Here is a 20,005-nt window from a genome sequence, read left to right on the forward strand (position 1 = left end):
GAAAGTGCTACCCATCATCTGAGACTTCAGCAAGTTACAATCTTTTTGCTGGTAGAGGATCTTGCTTCAGTGTTGGTGGCTGCTGACTGATCAGGGTGGTGATTGTTAAAGGCTGGGCTGGTTGTAGCGATTTCTTAAAATAAAACAATAATGAATTGATTGACTCTTCCTTTCATGAACAATTTCTCTGTAGCATGCAATGCTGTCTGATAGCATTTTATCCAGAGTAGAACTTCTTTCAAAATTGGAGTCAATCTTCTCAAAGCCTATTTCTGCTTTATCAAACTAAATTTATGTAATATTCTAAATTATTTGTTGTCATTTTAACAATATATTTAGTATCTTCAGCAGAAGTAGCTTCCATCTCAAAAAACCACTTTCTTTGTTCATCCATAACAAGCAACTCCTCACCCATTAAAGCTTTATCATGAGATTGCAGCAATTTAGTCACATCTTCAGGCTCCACTTCTAATTCTAGTTCTCTTTCTATCTCTACCACATCTGCAATTCCTTCCTCCACTGATCTTGAACCCTCAAAGTCATCCATTAAGGTTGGAATCAACTTCTTCCAAACTCCTATTAATGATATTTTGACGTCTTCCCATGAATCACGAATAATCTTAATGGCATCTGGAATGATGAATCCTTCCCAGAAGGTTTTCAATTTACTTTGCCAAAATCCACTGGAGGATTCAATGTCTATGGCAGCTACAACCTTACAAAATATATTTCTTAAATAATAAGACTTGAAAGTTGAAATTACTCCTTGATCCATGGGCTGCAAAATGGATGTTGTGTAGTAGGCATAAAAACAACATGAATCGTGTTGTGTCTCCATCAGAGCTCTTGGGTGACCAGGTGCATTGTCAATAAGCAATAACATCAATATTTTGAAAGGAATCTTTGTTTTCTGATCAGTAGATCTCAATAGTGAGCTTAAAATATTCAGTGAACCATGTCATAAACAGGTGTGTTGTAATTCATGCTTTGTTTTTGCACTTACAGAGCACAGGCAGAGTAGATTGAGCATAATTCTTAAGGGCCCTGGGATTTGGGGAATGGTAAATGAGCACTGGGTCAGTTTATAGTCACCAGCTGCATTAGCCCCTAACAAGAAAGTCAGCCTGTCCTTTGAAGCTTTGAAGCCAGGCATCGACTTTTCTTCTCTAGCTATGAAAGTCCTAATTGGCATCTTCTTCCAATATATGACTGTTTCATCTACACTAAAAATCTGCTGTTTGGTGTAGTGACCTTCATTAATTATCTTAGCTAGATTTTCTGGATAACTTGCTGCAACTTCTACATTGGTATTTGCTGATTCACCTTGAACTTTTATGGTATGGAGATGGTTTCTTTCCTTAAACCTCATGAACCAACCTCTTCTAGCTTCAAACTTTTGTTTTCTGCAGCTTCCTCACCTCACTCAGCCTTCATAGATTTGAAGAGAGTTAGGCCCTTGCTCTGGATTAGGCTTTGGTTTAAGGAAAAGTTGTGGCTGGCTTGATTGTCTATGAGACCACTAAATCTTTCTCTATATCAGCAATTAGGCTGTTTTTCCTCTCTTACCATTCATGTGTTCACTGGAGTAGCACTTTTAGTTTCCTTCAAGAACTTTTCCAGTGCATTTACAACTTGGCTCACTGGTGCAAGAAGACTAGCTTTTAGCCTATCTCAGCTTTCAACATGCCTTCCTCATTAAGCTTAATCACTTCTAGTTTTTGATTTAAAGTGACAAATATGACTCTTCCTTTCACTTGAACACTTAGAGGTCATTGTTGTGTTATTAATTGGCCTAATTTCCATATTGTTGTGTCTCAGGGAATAGGGAAGCCCAAGGGGAGGAAGAGAGACTAGGGAACGGCCTGTTGGTGGAGCTGTCAGAACGCATACATTAAGTTCACCATCTTATATGGGTGTGGTTTGTAGCAACCCAAAACAATTACAATAGTAACATCAAAGATCACTGATCACAGATCACCATAACAAATATAATAATGGGAAAGTTTGAAATAGTGTGAGAATTACCAAAATGTGACACAGACACAAAGTGAGCAAATGCTGTTGGGAAATCGGTGCCGATAGACTTGTTGGATGCAGGGTTTCCACAGACCTTCAATTAGGAAAAAAAAAAAAAAAAAAAGTGATATCCACAAAGTACAATAAAGTGAAGCACAATAAACTGAGGTGTGCTTGTATATATTATTTTCATATTTTTATAAGTAAAGAGGATAAGCGACTCACCCTATGTCACACCATTAGTGAATGATTTAGATGAAATTCTAATATAGTCTTGCAGTTTGAAACATGGTACTCTTAGCCACAACAAAAATACTGTCTCCTTATGTAATTCGAGTTGGACTTCCTTTCTGAAATGTGCTACCATCAACTCTAATTTTACTGAAACTGACATAAAGTCTTCCATGAAACTCACTGGTTTCTGCTAATTCATAAGCTTCAACTTCCTTAAATGTCTACAAAATGTATTTTCTCTCAAATACTAGCTCTTGATTTCGTTATTATTTTTAATTGCACATCTCCTTTGTCTTAGAATAAACGTCTAAATTCATAATGTTAGTAAAGTTCTCTGAACGTTAGAGAATTAAGAGAGATAAGCCTCAGAAAACAAAGGCAATAATTATCTTACACATGTTAGGATTGGCAATGATCTCTGTTTTCTTGGAACCATGTTTGAGAAAAATAAGTTCTTCCTTCATTGTGGATTGCAAAATTTTCAAAGGGAAAAGGAATAGAAGCACACTTATGATATTACATTTAGGTATGGGCTAAGAATGAGAAAAAAGAAGAAGAAAAGAAAAACTGTGTTGAGTTCATAACTATAATCATTTTCGTATCTCTCCACATTATTTGACATCCCTACTTAAGGACCAACTTAAATATGATTTTCTCTCTAAATTCATGGTGATATCTACCCTTGAACCCTGTTATGGCTCGTTATACTTTAGAGCTGTGCTGGCCATTATGGTAGCCACTAACCACGTGTGTCCATGGAGTATTTGAAATATGGCTATTGAATTGTTGTGCTCTAAAATATAAAATACATACTGAATTTTAGAGACAGTATGAAAAACAATGTAAAATATTTTATTCGTATTTTATATTGATTGAAACTGGGTAATCATTAGTCAAATCCACTTCACCTACATACACTAATCAAGGTCCTCTACCAAAGAGAGGTGTATGCCCTCCAAGCAGCACATAAGATAAACAATAAGATGTTTGCCCGAGTTATATGTTAGGAACTTGGAATCAGCTGTGTCTAGTTCTGAACTGAGCTGATTAGACTGTATAAAACCACCAATTGTCCAACTGGGCATGCTCGAGTGTTGATTCAGTGACCTGACATCAGACGGCCTAAAAACTCAAGCTAAATGCCTCCATTTTTGAACGTGTAGCGGGTTGTAAGTTATACATGCGCAGAACATTGATTACCGCACCTTTCTCCAATCACCTTTCCCACGCACCCCCCCCCCCACGCCGCCCACGCCTCAGAGAGCCCTGCTTCCTCATTCTTTATCCCATAAACACCTGCACCCTGTGCCTTCGGGTATTTGTCCCCTTTCTTGCTGGCCTTGCCAGCAAACCATCCCTTTGCTGCAAACCTCGGGGTCTCAGCGTATTAGCTTGCTGCGGGCATTGGGCAAAACAGATTGGCTCGGTAGCAGATTATATGTCAAATTGATAACATTTAAAATATACTAGGTTAAATAAAATATATTTAATATCACCTCTGTGTTTAATATGACTACTACAAAGTGGAAATTATGTGACTCTTATATTTCTATTGGGCAACAAAGAGAAAGTATTTTCAAACTTCTCAGGTCATTTTAGTTGGGTGTAAGTTCTGTGATGTATTTGCTGGAGTAAGATTTCCAGAATTTACTCATCCGGCATAACTGAAACTTTGTACCCTTGACCAATATTTCCCCAGTTCCTTCCCCCTCCAGCCCCTGGTAAACACCAATCTACTCTCTGGTTCTATGGGTATGACATTTTTATCTACACATATAAATGAGGTCATGCAGTATTTGATTTTTGTGTCTGACTTTTATTTCACTTAGCATAATGTCCTCCAGGTTTATTCAAGTTATTGCAAATAACAGGATTTTCTTTTTTAAGGCTGAATAATATTCCATTCTGTATGTGTGTATATATACAGATAGAGAAAATGTACATATACCATGTTTTCTTTATGAATTCATCAGTTGACAGACACGAATTGTTTCAGTATTTTTTCAATAGTTTGGCTATTATAAATAATGCTGCAGTGAAAATGGGAGTGCAGATGTCTTTGAGAGATACTGATTTCATTTCCTTTGCACATCTACTCAGATGAGGGAATGCTGGGTCATATGGTAGCTCTATTTTTAATTTTTTGAGAAACCTCCATACTGTTTTTCATTGTTGCTACACCAATTTACACTCCCACCTACAATGTACAGGTGTTTAGTTTCTCCACATCCTAGCCAAACCTGTCATCATTTATCTTTTTGATAATAGCCATTCTAACTAGCCTCAGATGATATCTCATTGTGGTTTTGATTCTCATTTCCCTGATGATTAATGTACTCAGGCTTTTCATCTGTTCATCATTTGAAGGGCATTTACATTGTTTCCATGTTTTGACTATTGAGAATAAACATGCTATAAATATTCATGTACAGGTATTTGTGTAAACCTAAGTTTTCATTTCTCTAGGATAAATATCCAAGAGAAGTTCTGATTCATATTTTAAGTGTATGTTTAACTTTATAAAAAGTGCCAAACTGATTGCAGACTAGTTGTTACCATTTTACATTCCCACCAGTAATGTATGAGAGATCTGGTTGCCCTGCATCCTCTCCAGCATTTAGTACTGTCCATATATTTTTTCTATTAAGTTTGGAGTGATATCTCATGGTGGCTTTATTTACATTTCCATAATGACTAATGCTTTTCATCATCTTTACATGTGCTATATGCCATTTACATATCTTCTTAAATGAAATGTCAAAGACTTTTTCTTATTTTCTATTTGGATTATTTGCTTTCTTACTCTTGCCTTTAGGTTTTCATCATATATTCTGTATGCAAATCTTTAGAGATGCAATTGGAAAATATTTTCTTAGTCTGTGGCTTGAATTTTAATCCTCATAATAGAGACTTTTACAGAGAAAAGTTTTTAGTTTTAATTAAGTTTAGTTTGTGTTTTTTTTCCCTTTTATGGCCATGCCTTTGCTATTTTGTTTAAGAACTTTTTGCCGAACCATAGATCAAAAATATCATTATACTTTTAAGTTTTAAGCTCTGTGATCCATTTTTTGAGTTAATTTTGCATAAAGTATGAAGTACAGTAGAGTTTTGTGCTGACAAATCAATAGTTTGGAGAAATTAGAGAGAAGTTTGGGAGATCATAGAAGCAATATGCCAGAAAGCAATCTGTGAGGTCCAGAACTAAGATATTGGCAGTGTGTGATGTGCAAAATATTCAGTTCATCAGGTTGGCAAATTATAGCTGAGCACACAGCACTTTGCTACATTCTGAGGAGGAATTATATTGAAATAATTCAAAACTTCTGTACTGAATAATCAAAGAATATTATTTCCTAAATAAATAGATGTTGGTGGGAATAAAAAGAGACAAGAAATTCAACTGAGTTTCTCAAGAGATCATAATTCTCATTTAGATTCAATTACACCCTATGAGCATCTGCAGGAGTATGGTGATAAGAACTCAAACAATTTATCATCAAATGTCTTCATATCTGAGATGAAATGTATTCAAATCAGTGGTTCCCTTAGAGAAGTTCTGGTTTTGTCAACTAGGTTAAGGATCAAAGAAGCGCATTCTTTCAGTATTCAGTTCCAACAATCAAATGTGTTCCTGCCTCATCAAGTAAAATGCAGTCCCATCACAAATCAGAGGAAACCGTATGGTCATTTTTTATTCATTTTTCTTATCCAGCATCTAAATCTTTTCTATGTTAAGGAAAGAGCCCACCCCCTACCCACTCCCCATGTTCGCTCTGAGCCTTAAAGAGGAACAAAAGATATCACACATTATAGACTATTAAAATGTAGGGTACTTCTTTTCCAAGCCATCCTGACAGATAGCTCTCAGGTCCTTCCAATCAGATTTAATTATCTGGAACTTAAATGGTATCTACATATGCAAGCAGCAAAAACCACTACTGGTGGAATAACAAGAACAGTATTCTCCATGTGGAAATAGTTTTGAAGCAGAGGGGCAGAAGATTCAGTCAAATCCCGACAGGAAGGCAGATATTATTTGTGATCATGGAATGAGAGTGTGATTGGTTAACGTGGAAAGAAAATAAATTTACATGAACATAAAAATCTTGCTATAGGAAGAATTAACATAGATACTAGATTAAATGTAGCAGCTTTAATAGCTAGGACAGACTGTAATCATTTACCTTGGTCAATTTGACTTTTTTACACAATTGTGATGTGACAATGAAGACAACCTCAAGATTACCAGGATTTACCCTTCAACAAGGAATCATTCTCGGCTATTGAGTTTAGCACTTTAATTCTAAAATCTCTGGTTAGAGCAACTACAGTAATAAATTCACTCTGATTATGTTATTTTCCTCCAGTACAGAGTTGGCCCTTCCTATCTGCAGATTTTGCATCTGTGGACTCAACCAACTGCAGATAAAAACTAATTTTAAAGTTCCAGAGACTTCCAAAAAGCAAAATTTGAACTTGCCATGTGCAAGCAACTATTTACATGGCATGAACATTGTAATAGGTATTATAACTAATCTATAGATGCTTAAGCAGAGTCATCTCTATATGATGGACATGCAAAGGTTATATGTAAATACTATGTCTTTGTACATGATACTTGAGCATTTTGTTAGATTTTGTTATCTGCAGAAGGTGCTGGAACTAATCCACCGAAGATATCAAGGGACAACTGTACATACCTCATATTACATTCTCACATGTATTCTCAGGTTTCTGTAGATATAATTGAACAGACTTGTGCAATTATTTGCCATGTTTGGCTTTCCCTCCTGAAACAGACAAGCTTGCAACTCTAGGGTTTGCTGAGGTCTGACTCTAGAAAAAGATCTGTAACCCATGTGGAGTGATAACCAGCTGTGCAGAAAACCATTATTTTGATTGGAAAACTCAATATTTTTATGATATATTCCCAACTCTTAAAAATATCTACAATTCAAATCAAAACCTCAACAGTTATTTCTAGAGCTTGGCGAGCACGTCATTTTACATAGGAATACAAATTACCTAGAATAACAACAAAAATCTTGAAAAGGAAAAGAAAATGGAGATTTATATTACTTGTGTCATTCAGAGTTCAACTCCAGGATCATCAGAGAGGACAATAAAGGTTAGATTTAGAGCTGTTCCAGTCCCTGTCAGATGAGACTATATCTTTCTTGCTGAAAAATCCAAGAATAGTCATACCTGAGGTGAGTGTTACAGACTGAATGTTTGTATCCCCACAAAATTCATAGGTTGAAATCCTAACCTCAGTGTGATGGTATAAGGAGGTGAGACCTTTGAGAAGTGAATAAATCATGAGGGTGGAACCCCCCTGAATGGGATTAGTGCCCTTATATATAAAAAAAAAAAAAATCCCAGAAAGTTATCTCACTGCCTTATATGCTGTGAGGACACTGAGAAAGCTCTCAACAGACACTAAATCTGCTGGTGCCTTGATCTTGGATTTCCCAGCCTCAAGAACTGTGAGAAATGTGATTTAAGTCACTCAATCTGTAGTACTTTTGTTAGAGCAGCCCAAAAAGAATAAGACAATAAGGAAATATCAGTAATTTTCTGCATTATTTGGTCATTTAAGCTGAGTTTTCCACTGAGAGCTGGCATCAACTGCCAGCAGTGGTAATGAGCTGCAGTAGATAAAATCATTGTTCTGTATTTTGTGTTTTATGTGCTAAATTAAACTCTTTATTTTAAAAATTGGGGTATAGTTGTTTTACAATGTTGTGTTAGTTTCTACTGTACAGCAAAGTGGAGTTCCCTGTGCTATACAGCAGGTTATCATTAGTTATCTGTTTTATACATATTGCTGTATATATGAAAATCCCAAACTTACAATTCATCCCACCATCCTGCTGCCCACCTTGGTGTTCATATGTTTGTTCTCTACATCTGTGTCTCTATTTCTGCCTTGCAACCAGTTTATCTGTACCACTTTTTAGACTCCACCTATATGCATTAATATACGATATTTGCTTTTCTCTTTCTGACTTACTTCACTCTGTATGAGAGTCTCTAGGTCCATCCACATCTCTACAAATGACCAAATTTCATTCCTTTTTATGGCTAATATCCCATTGTATATGTGTAACATATCTTCTTTATCCATTCATCTGTCAGTGGACATTTAGGTTGCTTCCATGACCTGGGTATTGTAAATAGTGCTGCAATGAACATTGGGGTGCATGTGTCTTTTGAATGATGGTTTTCTCTGGGTATATGCCCACTAGTGGGATTGCTGGGTCATATGGTAATTCTATTTATAGTTTTTAAGGAACCTCCATACTGTTTTCCATAGTGGCTGTATCAACTTACATTCCCACCAACAGTGCAAGAGGGTTCCCTTTTCTCCACACCCTCTCCAGCATTTATTGTTTGTAGATTTTCTGATGATGCTCATTCTAACCCATGTGAGGTGATACCTCAATGTAGTTTTGATTTGCATTTCTCTAATAATTAGTGATGTTGAGCAGCTTTTCATGTCCCTCTTGGCCATCTGTATGTCTTCTTTGGAGAAGTGTCTATTTAGGTGTTCCACACATTTTTTGATTGGGTCGTTTGTTTTCTGGATATTGAGCTGCATGAGCTGTTTATATATTTTGGAGATTAATCCTTTGTCCATTGATTCGTTTGCAAATATTTTCTCCCATTCTGAGGGTTGTCTTTTCGTCTTGTTTATGGTTTCCTTTGCTGTGCAAAAGCTTTGAAGTTTCATTAGGTCCCATTTGTTTGTTTTTCTTTTTCCTATGGCCTCAGCTGTCAAAGTCCTTGCACCCACAGTGAGCAACCTCCTATCCCTGCCTACCCAGGATGTCCTTCAATTCTTCTAAGTATGTCTCTGGACCTGCTGTGGGCACTGTGGGACCAGCTCAGACTGATCTGGCCTGACTCCTGCACATACTTGCCTCCAAAGTTCACAGTTGCCCCCAAGGTCCACAGCCTCAATCGTAGAAATACTTGTTGTCTATTCAGATATTCCACAGATGCAGGGTTTACCAAGCTGATTGTGCAGGGTTTAATTCACTGCTCCTGGGGCTGCACGGAGAGATTTCCCTTCTTCTTCTCTGGTCGCACAGCCCGTGGGGTTCAGCTTTGGTTTTGGCCCCGCCTCTGTGTGTGGGCCACCCTCAGGCATCTGTTCCCCGCCCAGGCAAGAGGGGGTGAAAGCAGCAGCTGATTAGGGCTCACTTGCTCTCTCAGGCCGGGGAGAGGAGGGGTAATGGAAATCACCATTGGGATGTGCAGGGAGTGCCTGTGGCAGCAGAGGCCAGCATGAAGTTGCAACAGACTGATGCATGCCATGCATTCTCCTGGAGAAGTTGGCCCTGGATCACAGGACCCTCGTCAGTGGCAGGCTGCACAGGCTTCCGGGAAGGTGTGGGCAGGGACCTGCGTTTGCTCACAGGACCCTTGGTGGCAGCGGCAGCAGCCGTTGCATCCACCTCTGGGGACCGAGATAACAGCTGTGGCTCGTGCCCACCTCTGGAGCTTGCATAGGGGGTGTCCTGCTGTCTGTGAGTGCACGGAGCAAGAAGCTCCTATGGTGGGCCCGCCCCCTCCTCGCACACCCTGAAACAATGGTCACTTGCCTCACTGGCAGGTCCAGACTTTTCTCCAGACTCCCTCCCAGCTAGCTGTGGTGCACTAGCCCCCTTCAGGCTGTGTTCACGCAGCCAACCCCAGTTCTCTCCCTGGGATCTGACCTCTGAAGCCCGAGCCTCAGACGCCAGCCCCCACCCACCCCGGCGTGTGAGCAGACAAGCATCTCAGGCTGGTGAGTGCTGGTCGGCACCGATCCTCTGTGTGGGATTCTCTCTGCTTTGCCCTCCGCACCCCTGTGGCTGCTCTCTCCTCCGTGGCTCCGAAGCTTCCTCCCCGCCAACCCATCATCTCCACCCGTGAAGGGCCTTCCTAGTGTGTGGAAACTTCCACCTTCACAGCTCCCTCCCAGAGGCGCAGGTCCCATCCCAATTCCTTTGTCTCTCTTTTTTTTTTTTTTCTTTTGCCCTACCCAGTTATGTGGAGATTTTCTTGCCTTTTTGGAAGTCTGAGGTCTTCTGCTAGCATTCAGGAGGTGTTCTGTAGGAGTTGTTCCACATGTAGATGTATTTTTGATGTATTTGTGGAGAGGAAGGTGATCTCCATGTCTTACTCCTCCACTATCTTGAAGGTCCTCTTAAATTTATTTTTAAAAATACTCTTGAACATATACTTAGAAATGTAATTGATTTCTTATGTTTTTATTTTTTTACTGTGATTTTACCAAATTCATTTATTAGTTCTAGTGATTTTGTTATATTGTTGATTTCTTTGGGTGTTCCATATAAATAACCAGGTTTTCTCCCTTTTAGTCTTTATGCCATTCATTTCATTTCCCCCTAAGTTGCCAAGCACAAGATTGAGTAGAAATAGTGATAAAGAGCACCCTTGTTTATTCCTGATCTTAGAGTGAAAGCATTCAATCCCTCATCATCAGATGTGAAGTTAAGTATAGGGTTTTCCAAGATGTTGTTCACCAGGTTGAGGAATATTCTTTATGTTCCCTGTTTGCTGAGACACTGGGATCTTGCTTGCATGGATATTAAAATTTCCCAAATGCATTTTTGACATCTTGGAAAATGGTTATATGGATTTCTCTTTTATTCTGTTAATATCATGTATTAATTTTAGGAATGTAAAGCCAGCCTTGTATTTCAGAAATTAACACCATTAGTTGTGATATATTATCACTTTATGCAGTACTAGAATTGATTTGTTAATATATTATTGAGAATTTTTATGTCTTTTTCTTTTCTTGAAATATTTTTGTCAAGTTTTGACATTAGGTTTATACTGATCTTCTAAATTGGGTTGTGAAATGTTATCTTCATTTTCTCAAGTTTTTTTGTTTATGATTGGCAATAATTCTTCCTTAAATGTTTAATTCTCCAGAGAAGCCATCTGGATCAGCAATTTTCTAGGTACAAAAGATTTTGATTATAATTTAATTATTTTTATGATTATAGAATATTCTAAATTAATATTTCACCCTGTAAATTGTACATTTTATCTTTCAAGAAATGAGTCTATTTCACTTATGTTGTTAGACTTACTGACAGAGAGTTGTTCATGACATTACCTTATTGTGTTTCTAGTGACTAAAGGACATATATTATTCATTTGAGCCATTGGTTGCTTGGGAATGTGTTCTTTAATTTCCATATATTTATGAACCTCCCAAATTTCCATTTTACTGATTTCTAATTTAATTTTACTGTGGTCAGAAAACATACTTTGAAACTTTTATTGCTTTAAAATTTATTGGAGTTTTTTTTTATGGTCAAAATATTGTTTATATCGGATAATGTTCTATGTGCACTTCAGAAGAATGTGTATTTGCTGTTGTGGGTGGAGTGTTCTATAGATGAATGTTGATATACTTGGTTAACTGTGATTTTTAAGTCTTCTATTTCCTTACTGATCTTCTGCCTCACTGTCCTATCCATTACTGGAAGGAGGGTTTAAAGTCTGCAACTATTATTCTTAAATAGTCTTTAATTTTTCACATCTGTCAGTTTTGCCATCATGTGTTTTGTGACTCTTATTTATGATTATTATATCTTCTGAATTGATGAAACTTTTTATGCCTCCTTTGTCTCTAGAAATTTTCTTTTTGTCTATTCTGTTTGAAATTAGATTAGCTATCTTTTGTTTACTTTGGTATTTTATATCTTGTGACATCATTATATTACCAATATATTAGTGTACTTGCATCTAAACTTTTAGACAATATATAGTCATGTTTTTTATCCATTTTGCTCATATCCATACTTTAAGTGTTCAATCCATTTACATTTAATGTAATTATTTATGTTATGATTTATGTTTACCATATTACTGTTTGATTTCTATCATGTCTTAGGTAACTTTTTCCATTATTTACCCATTATTGCCCTCTTTTTTGTTAAATATATTCTAATGCACCATTTTTATATCCTTCTTATTTCTTTATTTTTTTTTCTACTTAACATCTTAAGAGTTGTCCAGGGAATTACAACTAACTTCTTAATTTATAACAACCTAGCTTTAATTAATACCAAATTATTATTAATAGTACACAAAAAATTGTTACCATGTATCTCCATCCATTCTCCCTTGTACGTGATATCACTGACACATATATTACACCTTTATTTGTTATAGAGCCATGAACCCAGGACTATAATTATTTCTTTACGTAGATTTAAAAATATCAGACAGAGGGAATTCCCTGGCAGTGCAGTGGTTAAGATTCTGCACTTGCAATGCAGGGGCTGTGGGTTCAGTTCCTGGTCAGGGAACTATAAGATCCCACATGCTATGCAGAACAGCCAAAAAAACAAACAAACAAAAAACAAAAGTAATAAGTAAAGATACTTGTATACTGTCTTTCATACTTACCTGTGTAGTTACCATTATTGGTGCTTTTTTATATCTTTATATGCATTTGAGTTATTTGTAGGGTCCTTTTATTTTAGCCTGAAAAATTCTCTTAAGTGTTGTGTTTTTTTTAATTTTTGAATTTTATTTTATTTTTTAAACAGCAGGTAATTATTTGTCATCAATTTTATACACATCAGTGTATACATGTCAATTCCAATCGCCCAATTCAGCACACCACCATCCCCACCCACCCACGGCTTTCCCCCTTTGGTGTCCATATGTTTATTCTCTACATCTGTGTCTCAACGTCTGCCCTGCAAACCGGTTCATCTGTACCATTTTTCTAAGTTCCACATACATGAATTAATATACAATATTTGTTATTCTCTTTCTGACTTACTTCATTCCGTATGACAGTGTCTAGATCCATCCACGTCTCAACAAATGACCCAATTTCGCTCCTTTTTATGGTTGACTAATATTCCATTGTATATATGTACCACTACTTCTTTATCCATTCGTCTGTCAATGGGCATTTAGGTTGCTTCCATGACCTGGCTGTTGTAAATAGTGCTGCAATGAACATTGGGGCACATGTGTCTTTTTGAATTATGGTTTTCTCCGGGTATATGCCCAGTAGTGGGATTGCTGGGTCATATGGTAGGTCTACTTTTTAGTTCTTTAAGGAAAGTCCATACTGTTCTCCATAGTGGCTGTATCAACTTACATTCCCACCAACAGTGCAAGAGGGTTCCCTTTTCTCCACACCCTCTCCAGCATTTGTTGTTTATAGATATTCTAATGATGCCCATTCTAACTGGTGTGAGGTGATACCTCATTGTAGTTTTGATTTTAATTTCTCTAATAATTAGTGACGTTGAGCAGCTTTTCATGTGCTTCTTGGCCATCTGTATGTCTTCTTTGGAGAAATGTCTATTTAGGTCTTCTGCCCATTTTTGGATTGGGTTGTTTGTTTCTTTAATATTAACCTGCATGAGCTGTTTATATATTTTGGAGATTAATCCTTTGTCTGTTGATTTGTTTTCAAATATTTTCTCCCATTTTGAGGGTTGTCTTTTCATCTTGTTTATGGTTTCCTTTGCTGTGCAAAGCTTTTAAGTTTCATTAGGTCCCATTTGTTTGTTTTTGTTTTTATTTCCATTACTCTAGGAGGTGGATCAGAAAAGATCTTGCTGTGATTTATGTCAAAGAGTGTTCTTCCTATGTTTTCCTCTAAGAGTTTTATAGTGTCTGGCCTTACATTTAGGTCTCTAATCCATTTTGAGTTTATTTTTGTGTATGGTGTTAGGGAGTGTTCTAATTTCTTTCTTTTACATGTAGCTGTCCAGTTTTCCCAGCACCACTTATTGAAGAGACTGTCTTTTCTCCATTGTCTGTCTTTGCCTCCTTTGTCATAGATTAGCTGACCATAGGTGCGTGGGTTTATCTCTGGGCTTTCTATCTTGTTCCATTGATCTATATTTCTGTTTTTGTGCCAGTACCATATTGTCTTGATTACTGTAGCTTTGTAGTATAGTCTGAAGTCAGGGAGTCTGATTCCTCCAGCTCCGTTTTTTTCCCTCAAGACTGCTTTGGCTATTCGGGGTCTTTTGTGTCTCCATACAAATTTTAAGATTTTTTGTTCTAGTTCCATAAAAAATGCCATTGGTAATTTGATAGGGATTGCATTGAATTTGTAGATTGCTTTGGGTAGTAGAGACATTTTCACATTATTGATTCTTCCAATCCAAGAACATGATATATCTCTCCATCTGTTGGTATCATCTTTAATTTCTTTCATCAGTGTCTTATAGTTTTCTGCATACAGTTCTTTTGTGTCCCTAGGTAGGTCTATTCCTAGGTACTTTATTCTTTTTGTTGCAATGGTAAATGGGAGTGTTTCCTTAATTTCTCTTTCAGATTTTTCATCATTAGTGTATAGGAATGCAAGAGATTTCTGTGCACTAATTTTGTATCCTGCAACTTTACCAAATTCATTGATTAGCTCTAGTAGTTTTCTGGTGGCATTTTTAGGATTCTCTAAGTATAGTATCATGTCATCTGCAAACAGTGACAGTTTTACTTCTTCTTTTCCAATTTGTATTCCTTTTATTTCTTTTTCTTCTCTGATTGCCATGGCTAGGACTTCCAATACTATGTTGAATAACAGTGGTGAGAGTGGACATCCTTGTCTTGTTCCTGATCTTAGAGGAAATGCATTCAGTTTTTCACCATTGAGAATGATGTTTGCTGTGGGATTGTCATATATGGCCTTTATTGTGTTGAGGTAGGTTCCATCTATGCCCACTTTCTGGAGAGTTTTTATCATAAATGGGTGTGGATTTTTGTCAAAAGCTTTTTCTGCATCTATTGAGATGATCATACGGTTTTTCTCCTTCAATTTGTTAATATGGTATATCACATTGATTGATTTGCGTATATTGAAGAATCCTTGCATCCCTGGGAGAAATCCCACTTGATCATGGTGTATAATCCTTTTAATGTGTTGTTGGATTCTGTTTGCTAGTATTTTGTTGAGGATTTTTGCATCTATATTCATCAGTGATATTGGTCTGTAACTTTCTTTTCTTTTAGTATCTTTGTCTGGTTTTGGTATCAGGATGGTGGTGGCCTCATAGAATGAGTTTAGGAGTGTTCCTTCCTCTGCAATTTTTTGGAAGCGTTTGAGAAGGATGGGTGTTAGCTCTTCTCTAAATGCTTGACAGAATTCACCTGTGAAGCCATCTGGTCCTGGACTTTTGTTTGTTGGAAGATTTTTAATCAAAGTTTCAATTTCATTACTTGTGATTGGTCTGTTCATATTTTCTATTTCTCCACTTCATTTAGTCTTGGAAGGTTATACCTTTATAAGAATTTGTCCATTTCTTCCAGGTTGTCCATTTTATTGGCATAGAGTTGCTTGTAGTAGTCTCTTAGGATGCTTTGTATTTCTGCGGTGTCTCTTGTAACTTCTCCTTTTTCATTTCTAATTTTATTGATTTGAGTCCTCTCCCTCTTTTTCTTGACGAGTCTGGCTAATGGTTTATCAATTTTGTTTATCTTCTCAAAGAACCAGCTTTTAGTTTTATTGATCTTAGCTATTGTTTTCTTTGTTTCTATTTCATTTATTTCTGCTCTGATCTTTATGATTTCTTTCCTTCTGCTAACTTTGGGTTTTGTTTGTTCTTCTTTCTCTACTTCCTTTAGGTGTAAGGTTAGATTGTTTATTTGAGATTTATCTTGTTTCTTGAGGTAGGCTTGTATAGCTGTAAACTTCCCTCTTAGAAGTGCTTTTGCTGCATCCCATAGGTTTTGGGTCGTCGTGTTTTCATTGTCATATGTCTATAAGTATTTTTTGCTTTCTTCTTTGATTTCTTCAGTGATCTCTTGGTTATTTAGTAACGTATTGTTTAGCCTCCATGTGTTTGTGTTTCTTGCGTTTTTTTCCCTGTAACTGGTTTCTAATCTCATAGTGCTGTGGTCAGAAAAGATGCTTGATGTGATTTCGATTTTCTTAAATTTACTGAGGCTTGATTTGTGACCCAAGATGTGATCTATCCTGGAGAATATTCCGTGCGCACTTGAGAAGAATGTGTAATCTGCTGTTTTTGGATGGAATGTCCTATAAATATCAATTAAATCTATCTGGTCTATTGTGTCATTTAAAGCTTCTGTTTCCTTATTTATTTTCATTTTGGATGATCTGTCCATTGGTTTAAGTGAGGTGTTAAAGTCCGCCACTTTTATTCTGTTACTGTCCATTTCCTCTTTTATAGCTGTTAGTAGTTGCTTATGTATCGAGGTGCTCCTATGTTGGGTGCATATATATTTATAATTGTTATATCTTCTTCTTGGATTGATCCCTTGATCATTTTGTAGTGTCCTTCCTTGTCTCTTGTAACATTCTTTATTTTACAGTCTATTTTATCGGATATTAGTATTGCTACTCCAGCTTTCTTTTGATTTCCGTTTGCATGGAATATCTTTTTCCATCCCCTCACTTTCAGTCTGTATGTGTCCCTAGGTCTGAAGTGGGTGTCTTGTAGACAGCATATATATAGGTCTTGTTTTTGTATCCATTCAGCAAGCCTGTGTCTTTTGGTTGGAGCATTTAATCCATTCACGTTTAAGGTAATTATCGATATGTATGTTCCTATGACCATTTTCTTAATTGTTTTGGGTTTGATTTTGTAGTTCCTTTTCTTCTCTTGTGTTTCCCACTTAGAGAAGTTCCTTTAGCACTTGTTGTAGAGCTGGTTTGATGGTGCTGAATTCTCTTAGCTTTTGCTTGTCTGTAAAGCTTTTGATTTCTCCATCGAATCTGAATGAGATCCTTGCTGGGTAGAGTAATCTTTGTTGTAGGTTCTTCCCTTTCATCACTTTAAGTATATCATGCCACTCCCTTCTGGCTTGTAGAGTTTCTGCTGAGAAATCAGCTGTTAACCTTATCGGAGTTCCCTTGTATGTTATTTTTTGTTTTTCCCTTGCTGCTTTCAATAATTTGTCTTTAATTTTTGCCAATTTGATTACTATGTGTCTTGGAGTTTTCCTCCTTGGGTTTTTCCTATGTTGGACTTGCTGTTCTTCCTGGACTTGGGTGGCTATTTCCTTTCCATGTTAGGGAAGTTTTCAACTATAATCTCTTCAAATATTTTCTCTGGTCCTTTCTCTCTCTCTTCTCCTTCTGGGACCCCAATAATGCGAATGTTGTTGCGTTTAATGTTGTCCCAGAGGTCTCTTAGGCTGTCTTCATTTCTTTTCATTCTTTTTTCTTTATTCTGTTCTGCAGCAGTGAATTCCACCATTCTGTCTTCCAGGTCACTTATCCGTTCTTCTGCCTCAGTTATTCTCCTGTTGATTCCTTCTAGTGTAGTTTTCATTTCAGTTATTGTATTGGTCATCTCTGTTTTTTTGTTCTTTAATTCTTCTAGGTTTTGTTAATCATTTCTTGCATCTTCTCAATCTTTGCCTCCATTCTTATTCCAAGGTCCTGGATCATCTTCACTATGATTATTCTGAATTCTTTTTCTGGAAGGTTGCCTATTTCCGCTTCATTTAGTTGTTTTTCTGGGGTTTTATCTTGTTCCTTCATCTGGTACATAGTCTTCTGCCTTTTCATCTTGTTTATCTTTCTGTGAATGTGGTTTTTGATCCACAGGCTGCAGGATTGTAGTTCTTCTTGCTTCTGCTGTCTGCCCTCTCTTAAGTGTTTCTTGTTGGGAAGTTCTGCTAGTGACAGTTTCCCTCACTTTTTATTTATCTAGGAAGGTCTTTATTTCTCCCTAATTTTCAAAGAATAGTTTTGCAGATATAGAATTTTTGGTTGATAATCTTTTTCGTTCAATCCTCTCAATATGCCATCCCACATGCCTCCAAATTTTATGGTTTCTGAATAGAATTTAACTGTTGACATTATTAAATATTATTGTGCATAGTGTCTCTCTTCTTTCTTGCTGATTTAAGATTCTCTCTATATTTCTCAGCGGTTTGATTATGATATACCTAGGTGTGAATTGATTTGGATTTATTCTACTTGGAGTTAATTGAGCTTCTTGAATGTGTAGATTGTTTTCTTCAAATTTAGAAAATTTCAGTCATTAATTGGTTGAATATTGTTTCTGTTTCTCTCTCTCTTCTCCTTTTAGTACTTCCATTATGTGTACGTTGGTTGGAGTATAGGAAATCTCACTTTGTTAAAATGACTGTTTCTGAAAGCAAGTACTATATTATTCTGGTCACGAAACAAATCTGTCCTCTTCCCCAGAAAAAGATGCAACATCTATCTTCCAAGATTATCTGATATACAAATAAACCCTGATTTGATAGTTCAGGAGAAAAGCATGTAGACACAAGACATGTAGAAATGCTATGGAGAAATCTCCCACATGTGAGAAGATCCCTTTTCTTCTTGCTTGCAGAAGAAATAACAGTAACTTAGGTAATCCTAATTTTGCTATTCATAAGCATCTTCATTTGAAAATAAGAACTAGGGATGTTTAATCCTTTCATTTATATTTCAGATGTAGAAACTTAGATTTGTCACACTCCATTTAATGGAACCACTCATAATTTTTTTTAATCATGCAATTTCTTTCCTCTTTCTACCTAGATTCCATTATTTTCTCACCACAACTCTACATAAGCAGTAATCTTACTGTGTAACAGATTGTTAAACAATAAATGCTGGAGAGGGTGTGGAGAAAAGGGAACCCTCCTAAACTGTTGGTGGGAATGAAAACTGGTAGAGACACTATGGAGAACAGTATGGAGGTTCCTTTAAAAAACTGAAAATAGGGCTACCAACAATCCCACTCCTAGGAATATATCCAGAGAAAACCATAATTTGAAGAGATACATGCACCCCAATGTTCATTGAAACACTATTTACAATAGCCAGGACATGGAAGCAACCTAAGTGTCCATCAACAGAGGAATGTATAAAGAAGATATGGTACATATATACAATGGAAGATTACTCCTCCATAAAAAAGAAAAAATAATGCCATTTGCAGCAATGTGGATGGACCTAGAGATTGTTATACACAGTATAACAGATTGTTATACTGAGTGAAGTAAGTCAGATAGAGAAGGACAAATATCATATGTTATCACTTACATGTGGAAATTAAAAAAAGGTTACAAATGAACTTATCTACAAAACGGAAATAGAGTTACAGATGTAAAAAATAAACTTATGGTTACCAGAGTGTAAGGGGGAGGGGAATGATAAATTGGAAGATTGAGATTGACACATACATGCTACTATATATAAAATAGGTAACTAATAAGAACCTACTCTATAGCACAGGGAATTCTACTCAATACACTGTAATGGCCTGTATGGGAAAAGAATCTAAGAAACAGTGGATATATGTATAACAGAGTCACTTTGCTGTACACCTGAACTGAACACAACATTGTAAATCAAATATACCCCAACAAAAAATATATTAAAAAAAATAGTTGACTCTAGAGAAGACTTGCAAACTACCTTTTATGGTAACTTTCCAATGAACATTTTGCTCTCAACTGGGAATTTTCTCAGCAATCTTAGGGAAATATAAAATGACATTCTTCATGTAAATATCTGCAAAATGACTGTGATTTCCCTACTGGTGTACAATGCTACCTAAAATAAATGTCATGGTTATAATAAAGATACCTTTGTCCAGAAAGAATTTTTCTTTTTTTCCAGTTGCCATTTATAAAGAAGTTCTTTTTTTTTTTTTTTATAAATTTATTTATTTATTTAGTTAGTTTTGGCTGTGTTGGGTCTTCGTTTCTGTGCGAGGGCTTCCTCTATTTGCGGCAAGCGTGGGTCACTCTTCATCGCAGT

Source organism: Eschrichtius robustus, chromosome 17, assembly GCF_028021215.1.
Source record: "Eschrichtius robustus isolate mEscRob2 chromosome 17, mEscRob2.pri, whole genome shotgun sequence".
Taxonomy (NCBI): Eukaryota; Metazoa; Chordata; class Mammalia; order Artiodactyla; family Eschrichtiidae; genus Eschrichtius; species Eschrichtius robustus.